The sequence below is a fragment of the Melospiza melodia genome, unplaced genomic scaffold (assembly GCF_035770615.1).
Source record: "Melospiza melodia melodia isolate bMelMel2 unplaced genomic scaffold, bMelMel2.pri scaffold_18, whole genome shotgun sequence".
In the NCBI taxonomy this organism is placed as follows: Eukaryota; Metazoa; Chordata; class Aves; order Passeriformes; family Passerellidae; genus Melospiza; species Melospiza melodia.
Genome location: NW_026948525.1, coordinates 12,051,898 through 12,065,109, shown reverse-complemented (window position 1 = coordinate 12,065,109; position 13,212 = coordinate 12,051,898). Strand labels below are relative to the sequence as shown.

At 52.0% G+C, this 13,212-nt stretch overlaps 1 pseudogene; it reads right to left on the bottom strand.

Annotated features, from left to right (window-relative positions):
- Positions 1 to 13,212, bottom strand: part of LOC134433438 (zinc finger protein 850-like) — a 605,780-nt pseudogene that overhangs the window by 51,840 nt on the left and 540,728 nt on the right.

Below are 13,212 nucleotides of genomic sequence, written 5' to 3'. Positions count from 1 at the left end.
GGGACAAACAGAACTGAAACAATCTTGATAACAGAAGGGATAAATGAAACAGTTTCCTGGGAAAACTAAAACACAACTCACTGGGTCTTCCTGGCCACAATTTCCCCTTGTTTGGAAAGGACACCCTTCTTCTCAGGGAGAGAGAGAGAGTGTGTCCCTGTTCTGCACCTGGAAATTCTCTGAGGTGGGAGTGAACGTAATAACACAGCCATGGCAAGACCCTCATGTTTTTCAATGCCACATCATGACACTGGTAGGGGCAGGGAAAGGGACAGGTGTCTTCCCAGCATGGATCATGGGGAACATGGATCACCAGGGTTCTTCCCAATGTGGGTTCTCCCATGGGGGATGAAGCTGGAGTGGTGGATGAAGCTGTTCCTGCATTTGTGGCATTTGCAGGGATCGCTTACTGGTGGCTCCGTTGGTGACTGGTCAAGTTAGAGCTGGTGGTGAAGCTCTTCCCACACTGGGGACACTCGTAGGGCCTCTCCCCTGTGTGGATGCGTCGGTGGATGATGAGGGTGAAGTTGTGCTTGAAGCCCTTTCCGCACTCAGGGCAGTGGAAGGGCCTCTCATCTGTGTGAATCCGCTGATGCTGGAGGAGACTGGAGCTGGTCTGAAACCTCTTCCCACATGTGGCGCATTGGTAGGGCCTCTCCCCAGTGTGGATGCGCCGGTGCTTAATGAGGTCCGAGTTGTGCTTGAAGCCCTTCCCGCACTCAGGGCAGAGGAAGGGCCTCTCATCTGTGTGAATCCGCTGGTGCTGGAGGAGACCGGAGTTGCTCGGAAACCTCTTCTGACACTGGGGACACTCGTAGGGCTTCTCCCCAGTGTGGATGCGTTGGTGGGTCACAAGGACAGATCTGTAGCTGAAGCCCTTCCCACACTCCCCACACTCGTAGGGCCGTTCCCTGGTGTGGATCCTCTGGTGCCTGATCAGGTGGGAGCTCCACCTAAAGCTCTTCCCACACTCCAAGCACTTGTGGGGCTTCTCCCCATCATGAAGCTGCTCATGGACCACCAGCTCTGAACTCTGGCTGTAGCTCTGCCCACCTTCCTGGCTCAGGGTGGCTCTTTCTTCTTCAGAGCACCCTGGGCTGAGTTTGGAGCCCCTCCTCATGGGGGATGTCTGAGGTTTTTCTTCCCTGTTGGATTCCTGTGCGTTACAATCACTCAAAGCGGCCTCTTTCACAAGGTTCTGCCATGCAGATTTTTCCTCCCTGGTCTCCATCCTCAGTTCCTTCCCTGGGGAAGGAAGGACAAGGACAGGATGGGATTCGCCTCCATGCCAGAGGGAAGGGGAAGGAGATTCCCCCAGTGCATCCCCGGCAGGATGGCTTTGGCAGCAGGGTTGTCCTGCAGCCAGGGGCTGTGCTGGGCTGGGAGATGGAGCAGGAGAGAGGGGGAAATAGGAACTGACTTCCTCCTCACCTATCTGGGTGTCCTTCCTCTTCCTCACAGCCTCCTTCTCCATCCAATCAAGGTTTGGGAATGGGAAATCCTGTTCTGGGAAGAAAACAAAGGGTGCGCACATTGTCTTTTGTACTGGTTTGAAGGCAAACCTGGGGAGGGTCTAAACCAGAATTACAATTTAAAAGAAAATGAAGATCAAGGCAATGATACAGAAACACTGCCTTAAACGGACAGAGTCAGGATATAACCTGACACCCTGTTGGTCAGGGTGGTGGCAGCAGTCCCAGTAAATGGTGGTTGCAGTCCTGTTGGAGAGATGAAGGTGATTCTGTTGAAGCAGTGATCCTGTAGAAGGGTCTGGTCTTCCTCTGGAGGCCCAGTGGTGGTTCTGGAGCTCTTGTCCTCTGGCAATCCAGTAGGCAAGCTGCTCCTGGTGTAGCAAAGCGTCAGCTTATATCAAGGTAGAAATGCTTGGATCCTCCCCCTGGGCGGAGCATCCCACAATGGGAGGATGGAATTTTATCAGTCCTGCAGTGACACTCAATGGCCCATTCACAGAAGATATCTCCCCTGGAGGGCGTTATCAGGGCTGAGTCATGGAAGAGATAAAGAACATTGCCCCACCTGTTTATAACAGTTGATGAAGATGGTGATTGAAAACATGCATTTGGTTACATCTTGCATGGCAACCTGAAGCAGTGGGGCAATCCCTGCTCAGGGGGTGAACACCACCCCCCTTACCCAAACTGGCTCAGCTGTAAAAGCCCCACCCTGGGAATGCCACGCATACAGGGGGCAATGTCACACTTGCCCTGCCCCAGGGGAGGGCTCTTTTTCCTGTCATTCCCTTCCTGTCCCCCCTTTTCTATCCCATTTACTTTTCAATAAAATTCATTTTGGGTTTGGTCTCATTATCACCTTAATTGGGGCAGAGGAATCTCTCTAACACTTTTCTTAACCAGACTCACCAGACTGTGAAATTATTTTGGCACAGTGAGTTTAGGCACTGTTCTCTGACCCCAAGTTCCTTTGACAACAGCATGGTGCCCTCCTCTGAGGAGGTTGTGGTTCTCTCTTGAGGAACTCTTTGAAACTGGGCTGCAGATTCCTCTGAGTGACTTATGGGAGAACCAATGAGGTAAATCGCCTTTGTGGGCCTGGAGAGTAAAGAAAATATTTTGTTGTCCTTCTATTACAGCAACCTGATGAAGGTCTTCAGGGTGAGAGAAGTGGATGAGAATCTTGGTTCATGATCAGAAGGCTGGATTTATTGATATATGATATATAATACATTATAACTATACTAAAAGGAATAAAGAGAAAAGTTGCAGAGGCTTGCTAAGCTAAGAATAGAAAGAAGAGAATGAATAACAAAGTTCTGTGTCCAGCAGAAAGCAAGGACCAACTCTCCCGTGAGTGGTCAGCAAATCCAAACACTCACAGAAGACCAATCACAGATGCTCCTGTTACATTCCAAATCAGCAGATAATTATTGTTTGCATTTTTCTTCTGGGGCCCCAGCTTCACAGAAAGGACAAATCCTAAAAGAGAGGATTTTATGAAAAAATGTCTGTGACATCCTTCCTTGAAATGTTTTTTTAAAATCACAGGAGGAAAGGGAGCAAATGATACCAGCGAGACTGACAAGGTTCATTCACCCCATGGTGAGGAACACAAGGCTGCTAAAAGTCCTACAAGAAGCTCAGCTCAAGTAGCTAAATTCCCAAATAACTCCTGAATTCCCAGGCTTGAGTGCTTTGCGAAATGTGAGAATCATTTTTCTCTTCATCCCTGTTCACCTTTGTGACAGTTACAGAGTTTACTTTCCTTTTAATGATATCTGTATTGGGCTGAATTTACACTTTTATCAGAATGTGCTAGCAGCTGAGCTGGAGCTGTGCAGGAACCAGTGGAACTTGGAATTGCCACAAAATGGTTTGTACTGTCAGTTTATTAATGTTTGGGATTTGTTTGCATTTTCATCACATCTGACTTGTGGGAAAATCAAATATTCATCAAAGTGATTTATGCAGAGTCAAGTTTGATTTCTGCCAAATTATTTTGTCCAGTGCCCAGGGTATGCTCGAGGGGTCCCTGTGCCTCTCGCCATGGGGGATATTTGGCAGGGGTTTGGGGGGGTTGTCCCTGTCCCTGTCACCCCAGGCCATTCACCAGGGGGTCTCCATCATTCTCACCCCAGAGAATGCCTGGAGGGTCTCCCTCCCTCTCACCCCTGTGCCAGGGGGTACTCAGGGCAGTCTCTGTCCCTCTCAGCCCAGGGAATGCTCGGGGGTCTCTGTCCCCTCACCCTGGGGGATGCTCAAGGGGTCTCCATCCCTCTGGCCTCAGGCAATGCCTGTGCAGGGCTGGGGACCAGGGGCTTTGTGTCCCTCTCACCGCTGAGAGTGCTCGGGGCTGGGGGGGCTCTCCGACCTTCTCACACCTGGGGAGGCCGGGGGGTCTCTGTCCCTCTCAGCCCTGCTGTGACCCCACCCAAACATCATTGGGCTCTGGGTGAGCTCAATCCCAAACCCTGATCCTGGTCTCAGTCTCACTCCACATTTAGACACACTCACAGTTCTGTATTTATTCTCATCCCAGTTTCAGACTCATCTATCCCAAGACCCAACCCCAACCCCAGCCCTAAAGCCAATCCCATGTCTAGCCTTAACCCCAATCCCAGCACTAATCCAAATCTCAACCCCAACTCCAATCCCAGCCCCAATTCCAGCCCCTTCCTAAATCCTCAGCCCCAAACCAAATCCCAGGTTCAGCCCTTCTGGGGGTTTGGGGGTGTCTCTGTCCCTCTGAGCCCGATGATGTTTGGGTGGGGTCACAGCAGGGCTGAGAGGGACAGAGACCCCCCCCGGCCTCCCCAGGTGTGAGAAGGTCGGAGAGCCCCCCCAGGCCCGAGCACTCTCAGCGGTGAGAGGGACACAGAGCCCCTGGTCCCCAGCCCTGCACAGGCATTGCCTGAGGCCAGAGGGATGGAGACCCCCCGAGCATCCCCCAGGGTGAGGGGACAGAGACCCCCGAGCATCCCCTGGGCTGAGAGGGACAGAGACTGCCCTGAGTACCCCCTGGCACAGGGGTGAGAGGGACGGAGACCCTCCAGGCATTCTCTGGGGTGAGAATGATGGAGACCCCCTGGGGAATGGCCTGGGGTGACAGGGACAGGGAAAAACCCCCCCAAGCATCTCCCAGGGCAAGAGGAACAGAGGCTTCACAAGCATCCCCTGGGCACCAGACAAAGTAATGTTTTTTCTTGTCAGAAATCAAAATTGACCGTAGATAAAATGCCTTGAATTTATTTTTCCCACAAGTCACTTGTGATGGAAAGGCAAATAAATCCCAAAATTTTATAAGCTTATAATAGAAGCTATTTTGTGGCAAATCCAAATTCCTTTGGTCTTGTACAGCTCCAGCTCAGCTGCTGGCACATTCTAAAAAAAGAAAAGTGGAAAATAGGCCCAATACGGATTATGAAAAGGAAGGGGAAGCTATGCGTAGCTGTCACAAAGGTGACAGGGACAAAGAGAAAAATTATTCTAACATTTGGCAAAGTCCCCCAGCCTGTGAAACAGACCTCCCCTGGAGGGGGCCAAGTGTGTCATTGTCCCCTGTGTGTGTGGCCTTTTTGGGGTGGGGGTTTTACAGCTGAGCCAGTTTGGGTAAGGGGGGTGGTGTTCACCCCCTGAGCAGGGATTACCCCACTGCTTCAGGTTGCCATGCAAGATGTAACCCAATGCATGTTTTCAATCCCCACCTTCAGCAACTGTTATAAACAGGTGGGGCAGTGTTCTTTATCTCTTCCATGACTCAGCCCTGATAACGCCCTCCAGGGGAGATATCTCCTGTGAATGGGCCATTGAGTGTCACTGCTGGACTGATAAAATTCCATCCTCCCATTGTGGGATGCTCCACCCAGGGGGAGGATCCAAGCATTCCTACCTGGATATAAGCTGACGCTTTGCTACACCAGGAGCAGCTTGCCTACTGGATTGCCAGAGGACAAGAGCTCCAGAACCACCACTGGGCCTCCAGAGGAAGACCAGACCCTTCTACAGGATCACTGCTTCGACAGAATCGTTTTCATCTCTCCAACAGGACTGCACAACCATTTACTGGGACTGCTGCCACCACCCTGAACAACAGGGTGTCAGGTTATATCCTGACTCTGTCCGTTTAAGGCAGTGTTTCTGTATCATTGCCTTGATCCTTATTTTGTTACTGAATTTGAATTCTGGCTTAGACTCTTCCTCAGGTTTGCCTTTAAACCAGTACAAAGCTCATTGTGCTCATCCCTTGTTTTCCTCCCTTGTTTTAGGAATATCCCATTCCTAAAACTCGGCCAGATGGCGGAAGACACCTCAAGGAAGATGAGGATGCCCCAGGACACCCAGGCAGGTGAGGAGGAAGTCAGTGCCCCTTTCCCCCTCTCTCCTGCTCCATCTCCCAGCCCAGAAAATCCCCTCTATGCAGGACAACCCCGCTGCCAACGCCATCCTGCTGGGAATGCACTGTGGGGATCTCCTTCCCCATCCCTCTTCACGGAGGGAAATCCCATCCTGTGCTTGTCCTTCCTCTACCAGAGAAGGAGCTGAGGATCAAGATCAGGGACGACAAATCCCCACAGCAGAACTACATGGAAGAGACCGGTTTGAGTGGCTCCATGGGAAAAGAATCCAATGGGGAGGAAAAGCCCTGGAGATCCCCCATGAGGAGGAGGTGCTCCAAACCCAACCCAGGGTTCTCTGAGGAGGAAAGACCCACCCTGAGCCAGGAAGGTGGACAGAGCTTCAGCCAGAACTTGGAGCTGGTAGTCCAGGGGCAGCTTCATGATGGGCAGAAGCCCCACAAGTACTTGGAGTGTGGGAAGAGCTTCAGGCAGAGCAGCACTCTGATCAGCCAGAGGATCCACGCTGGGGATTGGCCTTATGAGTGTGGGGAATGTGGGAAGGGCTTCAGCTCCAGCTCTGCCCTTGTCATACATCAACGCATCCACACTGGGAAGGGGCCCTACGAGTGTCCCCAGTGTCAGAAGAGGTTTCAGAGCAGCTCCAGTCTTCTCCGGCACAAGCGGATTCACACGGATGAGAGGCCCTTGCGCTGCCCTGAGTGCGGGAAGGGCTTCAAGCACAACTCCAACCTCATCAGGCACCGGCACATCCACACTGGGGAGAGGGAGAGGCCCTACGAGTGTCCCCAGTGTGGGAAAAGCTTCACCCAGATCTCTGTCTTAACCAGACACCAACGGAGGCACCTGGAAGGGAAGCTCTGCCAATGCCCCAATGCAGGAGGACTTTTGTGCACTGCCCCAACTTCATCCATAGTTGGAGGATCCATGTTGGGAAGAGCCCTGGTGATCCATTTTTCCTTCGGATCCATGCTAGGAAGACACCTGTCCCTTTTCCTGCCTCTGCCAATGACATGATGTGGGATGGAAGAACATGAGGGTCCTGCCATGACTATGTCATTACATTCACTCCCACCTCAGAGAATTGCCAGGGACAGGAAAGGGACTCTCTCTCTCTCTCTCTCTCTGTCCCTGAGGAGAAGGGTGTGCTTTCCAGGCAGGAGGAAATACGTGGCAAGGCAGACCCAGTAAGTTGTGTTTTAGTTTTCCCTGTAAACAGTTTTATTTATACACTCTGTTATCAATATTGTTTCTGTTCCATTCATTCCTTATATCATTGTTGTTCCCAAAAAATTGTTCTTATCCCAGACCAGGATCTTTGCCTTTGTGGTTTCCATGGGAGGTGGGAGGGCAGTGAGGGCAGTGCAGTTTTAGCAAGAGCAGGAAATTGGGGAATCCCATTCCTGAACCCTGGCCCCTGGAAACCGAGCATCCCAGCTGGTGCCAGCCCTGGTGGCCATGGCAACAGCCTTGGGAGCGGGTCCCTGGCTGGGGCTGTGGGAACCTCTTCCCTCTGGGACCCAGGGACAGGAGTGGAGGGAACGGCTGCAGCTGAGTCGGGGCAGGCTCCGGTTGGATGTCAGGAAAAGGTTTTTGCCCAGAGGCTGCTGGGGCCCTGCCCAGGCTCCCCAGGGAAGGGTCCCAGCTCCAGGGCTCTCTGAGCTGCAGCAGCGTTTGGACAGCGCTGCCAGGCCCAGGCTGTCATTGTTGGGGTGTTCTGGGCAGGGCCAGCAGTTGGACTGGAGGATCCTGATGGGTCCCTCCCAGCTCAGCCAATTCTGTGGTTCTGCGATCCCATGAGCCTGGGGATGGGGCTGCCAATGGTTGCCATGGCAACGGGCTCTGGCTGCAGGCCTGAGCTGGTGTCCATGGCAACCACCCCTGGCATGGGGTCTCCATGGAGCTGCCAAGGGACTGACCATAGCAACAGGGGGCTGGGGATGGTTGCCACGGAAACTGATCATAGCAACAGGGGGCTGAGGATGGTTGCCATGGAAACTGATCATAGCAACAGGGGGCTGGGGATGGTTGCCATGGAAACTGACCATAACAACAGGGTCCTGGTGATGGTTGCCTGCTAAGGATCACATTTGTCACAGGCACTCAGAGGGGTTCCGTGGGGACTTTCCAAGAGTCTCCAGGCTCTTCCAGAGCTGGAATGTCACAGGCACAGACAGGGGCTCCATGGAGACCTCCCTGGGCTTTCTTGGGATGGTAAAGAGCCTTGTGGTCAGAGGCAGTCACAGCCATTCCATGGTGACATCCCAGGGGACCTTGTGATGCAAAGGCATCGATCTGTCACAGGCGCTCACGGGGGCTCCACGGTGACATCCCAGGAGTCTCCAGGCTGCCAAAGAGCTGGGGTGTCCCAGAAACTCACAGGGGTTCCTGTCATGGGCACAGTGGGAGCTTCAGGCAAAACCTTTATTTCTTTTTTGGAGAAACTCCTGCTGAGACATGAGATGGAGAAATTACATACTGCAGGCACCATGGATCCTCAAACCCCTGCAGGGCCCCTAGACTTCTAAAATTCCTTCTGAGAGAGGAGACTGGGAGCAGTTGCATCCAATCCCATCTCCAGACTTTGTCAAAGGTGTTAAAGATTAGACACGTGGAATTGAACTTTAATGCAATTTTCCCCCCAGGGTTAAAGATTGAATACCAGATAAATTTATATAAATACAGCTCTGATTTTTTCTGATCATTATTAGACAGAATGGTTCATTCCCACCACAAAGTAAATGAAAAAAGGGAGTTTTTGTTACAGTCTGAGGTGGTCTGCACACAACCTTCCCCCAGAGTTTCTTGTGCCAATGGGTAGGAACCACGAGAGCACCAGCACATAGACACAGACAGACACACACACAGACACACATACACACAGACACACACACACAGAGAAATGCTGAAAGTGTCCAGGGGCCAAAGACAAAAACAAAGTAGAGTCCAGGGTACAAATACAGGGAAAGAGGGTGCAGAGTAGAGCACCGGGGATCCAATGCTCTGAGGGTTCAGGGGCGGTACACATGGAAGGGACCAATAGTAAATGCCAGTGTGGATGGGTAGGGTTACACACCAGTGGGAAAACAGGGAAGGGAGAACTCACCAGAACATGAACATATAAGAGTTAAAGGGGTAGAGAAGGCCAAGGGAGAGTACAGAACTGGGACAAATTAACATAGTGCTGCAGAGCACCATGGGGAAGCCTCTTTCCTCGCCCTGAGTTGTGAGGAATGCCCAGAGCCTACAGTGTGTCTCTCCAGGGCATTTCTGCTGGCTTTTCCCTGGTAGGCTCACAGGTTTGCACAGTTGTGCAGTGTCACAATGATCTCCTTGGTTCTGCATTCCTGCTGTGGCTGCTGTGTAACAATGGACCTGTGATACCATGAGGCTCCATAGTGTCACCATGGTCCATTTGGTTACACAAGGCCCTGTTGGGACATGATGAACCCTTGGTTCCATGAGGGGCCTGGGCTCCCACAGCCCCTCACAGGGCCTTAAGGCATCTCCAAGTTCCCCATTGCCCCTCATGGCCTCTCAAGGCCCTTCATGACACCTCATGACTGATGGCCCCTCACAGCCCCTCTCAGCCTCAGGCCTGGGGCTCCACCCAAGGCAGGAGAACAAGTTGGGCCCTACTTGTTCTGCTTTCATTTCAGTCCCTTCACAGCCACAAGTGCAGAAAGGCTGAAATGGAGCCTTTCCCCGGCGTTTCCCTCAGGGTTAACTGCAGGCTGAAGCTCTGTGCTGGCCCCGGCCCCAGCAGCACCATCCCTGCAGCCGCCAGGCCTTTGCTGTTCCCCCATGTCTGGTCCCTGTCCCCGAGTCCCGCCCGGCTCTGGCAGCAGCAGCAGCCGCACCTCAGGGGGCGCCGGCCCGGCCCAGCCGGGGCTCCCGGCCAGGAGCAGCAGCAGCACCGGCCCCTTCCCGCCTGCTCCTGCCTCGGCTCCCGAGGGCTTTTCCCAGCTCAATTCTGGAGCAGAGCAGCCAGCACCCACACAGAGCCCTGACTGCTCAGGGCCCACCTGTGCTGCCGTGAGCCAGCCCTCAGAGGAAGAAAGGATCGGGTTCCAGCGCTGTTTTCAACACTCTTTTACTCACCCTGAGGTGACAGGAGGAGGCTGCTGGTGCCTTTGCCTTGGGAATTGCAGATCATGGCTGCTCTTGGCGCTCTTCTGCTTGCCACTTGAACTTTATCCATAAAAATGCAAGTGCCTCTTTCAGTTGGTTCTACCCACGATGCTTTCATGACAGTGAAGTCAGTATTTTTGTCACAGGCATAAAGATCATCAGATACTGGAATGCCCACCAGCCCCTGAACACTAAGATGAGGGGAATTAAAGCCACACAGGCCACATTTGCAGAACTCAAACACAGCCCTGTTGCTGGCGTTGTTGAAATAGAATAAACTGACAGAGGCTGTCACAGAATTTGCCTCCATAATGTGGAATTAAATTTAAAAATCCATCTGGAGAAACAGAAATCAGAACTTCTCAACTCGCTTCATTTCTCCTTCCCAGCAGCAGGAAGCGGAGATGCCCAGAGGTGTTTTGCACTGCTGCTGCCCCCAGTTTGAGCCCAGGCTCTGCCCAGTCCCAGTGGGAACCTGAGCCCAGCCCAGGCAGCTCAGCGCACATGGGGCCAGGCCCAGAGCCCCGGGCACGGCCACCCATTGCAGGGCAGTGGCGCAGATGGAATGTCCTGCAGCCTAAACCTCCTGCTCCTGCCACACAGCGCCAGCCTTCTCCCCCTCCTCCTCCTCTCCCAGCATGGCACAATTTCCAGCTCGGAGGAGGCTGCCCCAGAGAGGGCTCCGGCTCCTGTTCAAGCCTGAATGTCCCTGCAGAGGAACAGGGCATCTTTCAGGCACTTCCACAAGCTCAGGCTTCTCACTTCATGGCGAATCTGGGATGCAAATGGCCTTGCTAAGAAAACCAAAAGCCAAAATGTATTAATAATTATTAGAAAAAATTCCCCTTTCTTCCAGGCAAAATTCACCAAGTCATTCTCTGCATTTCTCCTTTTCAGATTGTTTCAGTTGGCTGTTCTGACAGGTCCATCTTGTTCTGGTGCTTATCATGAACTGATTGTGCTCTTGATTTATGCACCAAGGCACCAGATGTGGAATCATCCACACTGAATTCAGAAACAAACTCCCTCTGTCAGAGCATTTTCACATTCCAGATAATTTTCAAGATGTCCAGTGACGAGTTGGAATGATTATCACAACACTCTCCACTTGTGGCTGCAGGCTCTGCAGATTCTTTCTCTGCATTCAGCCAGGCTTGTATTCCCTAACAATTCTTTGTACCACCTCCTGTTTTCTTAGCCTGGAACAGGAACAATGAAAACCTTACCCATAGCACAACTCCCCAGTCCACCAGGAAAAGAAAGGACAAGTTGTCAAGTTCTCCAAACCTTTGTCCTGCTTTGCTGCAATAGTCCTGCTGCAGGCACAGTGTGGAAAGCCAAGAGAAGCCGCAGTTGGTGGCACATCTTGTGACAGGAGCTCGACCTCATTCTCCAGGAAATGTTTTTGAAAAGGGCAGACAGGACTATGGAGAAGATTCCTGGAAAACTGAAACAGCTTTCCAGAAGTGAAATGAAAATAGAAAGAAATCATCTGAAATGTTTTCCTCAGTTTATTTCTGTTCTCCCCTTTTCCATCTTGCACTACTTCTCCATGCCATGAGTTCTAAATGGATCTCACCTCTAAGATCGATGACTTAGCGAGTTTTAGACACTCTAAAATACCATGAGCTGCACGAGGTTTGCCTTCCCCTGTTTTTGTTGGAAAGCAATGCTGGAGCCACAAGTGCAGCGCTTGGGTCGGGCACGAATTCCAATTCAATAACAAAATAAGGATCAAGGCAATGATACAGAAACACTGCCTTAAACTGACAGAGTCAGGATATAACCTGACACCCTGCTGGGCAGGGTGGTGGAAGCAGTCTTATTAAATGGTGGCTGCAGTCCTGTTGGAGTGATCAACGTGATTCTGTCGAAGGAGTGATCCTGTAGAAGGGTCTGGTCCTCCTCTGAAGGTCCAATGGTGGCTATAGAGCTCTTGTCCTCTGGGAATCCAGTAGGCGAGCTGCTCCTGATGTTGAAAGCCTCAGCCTATATCCATGTAGGAATGCTTGGATCCTCCCCCTGGGCGGAGCATCCCACAATGGTATGATGGAATTTTATCAGTCCTGCAGTGGCACTCAATGGCCCATTAGCAGAACATATCTCACCTGGAGAGCATTATCAGGGATGAGTCATGGAAGCCATAAAGAACACTACCCCACCTGTTTATAGCAGTTGATGAAGATGGTGATTGAAAACATGCATTTGGTTACATCTTGCATTGCAACCTGAAACAGTGGGGTAATCCCTGCTTGGGTGGGTGAACACCACCCCCCTTACCCAAACTGGCTCAGGTGTAAAACCCCCACCCTGGGAAGGCCACACACACAGGGGACAATGACACACTTGGCCCCCTCCAGGGGAGGTCTCGGTCCCTGTCACGCTTTTTCACAGGCTGAGCAACTTTGTCAAATGTTAGAATAATTTTTCTCTTTGTCCCTGTCACCTTTGCGACAGCTACACAGAGCTTCCCCTTCCTTTTCATATTCTGTATTGGGCCTAATTTCCACTTTTCTTTTATTGGAACCTGCCAGCAGCTGAGCTGGAGCTGTGCAGGACCAATAGAATTTAGATTTGCCACAAAACAGCTTCTATTGTCAGTTTATAAAATTTTGGGATTTGTTTGCGTTTTCATTACGTGACTTGTGGGAAAAGCAAATATTCATTGAAGTATTTTATGCAGAGTTAAGTTTGATTTCTGCAAAGTTTATTTTGTCCGGTGCCCAGGGGACGCTCTGTGCCTCTCACCCTGGGGGATGCTTGGAAGGGGCTGGGGAGGGTCCCTGTCCCTGTCACCCGAGGCCATTCCCCAGGCGTTTGTCCTTTTCACCCCAGGCCATTCCCCAGAGGGTCTCCATCATTCTCACCCCAGGGAATGCCTGGGGGGTCTCCCTCTCTCTCATACCCTGTGCCAGGGGGTGCTCGGGGCAGTCTCTGTCCCTCTCAGCTCAGGGGATGCTCGGGGCAGTCTCTGTCCCCTCCCTCTGGGGGATGCTCGGGGGGTCTTCATCCCTCTGGCCTCAGGCAATGCCTGTGCAGGGCTGGGGACCAGGGGCTCTGTGTCCCTCTCACCGCTGAGGGTGCTGGGGGCTGGGGGGGCTCTCCGACGTTCTCACGCCTGAGTGAAGGTGCAAATGACACCGTGAGAACGCAACCTGTCGATCTGCTCGAACTCGGATTGTACTGAACAAGAAATGGAAAGGAGCGAGGGAGAGAAAGAAATCAGAAATGTTCTCAGAGCGAAAGGAAGA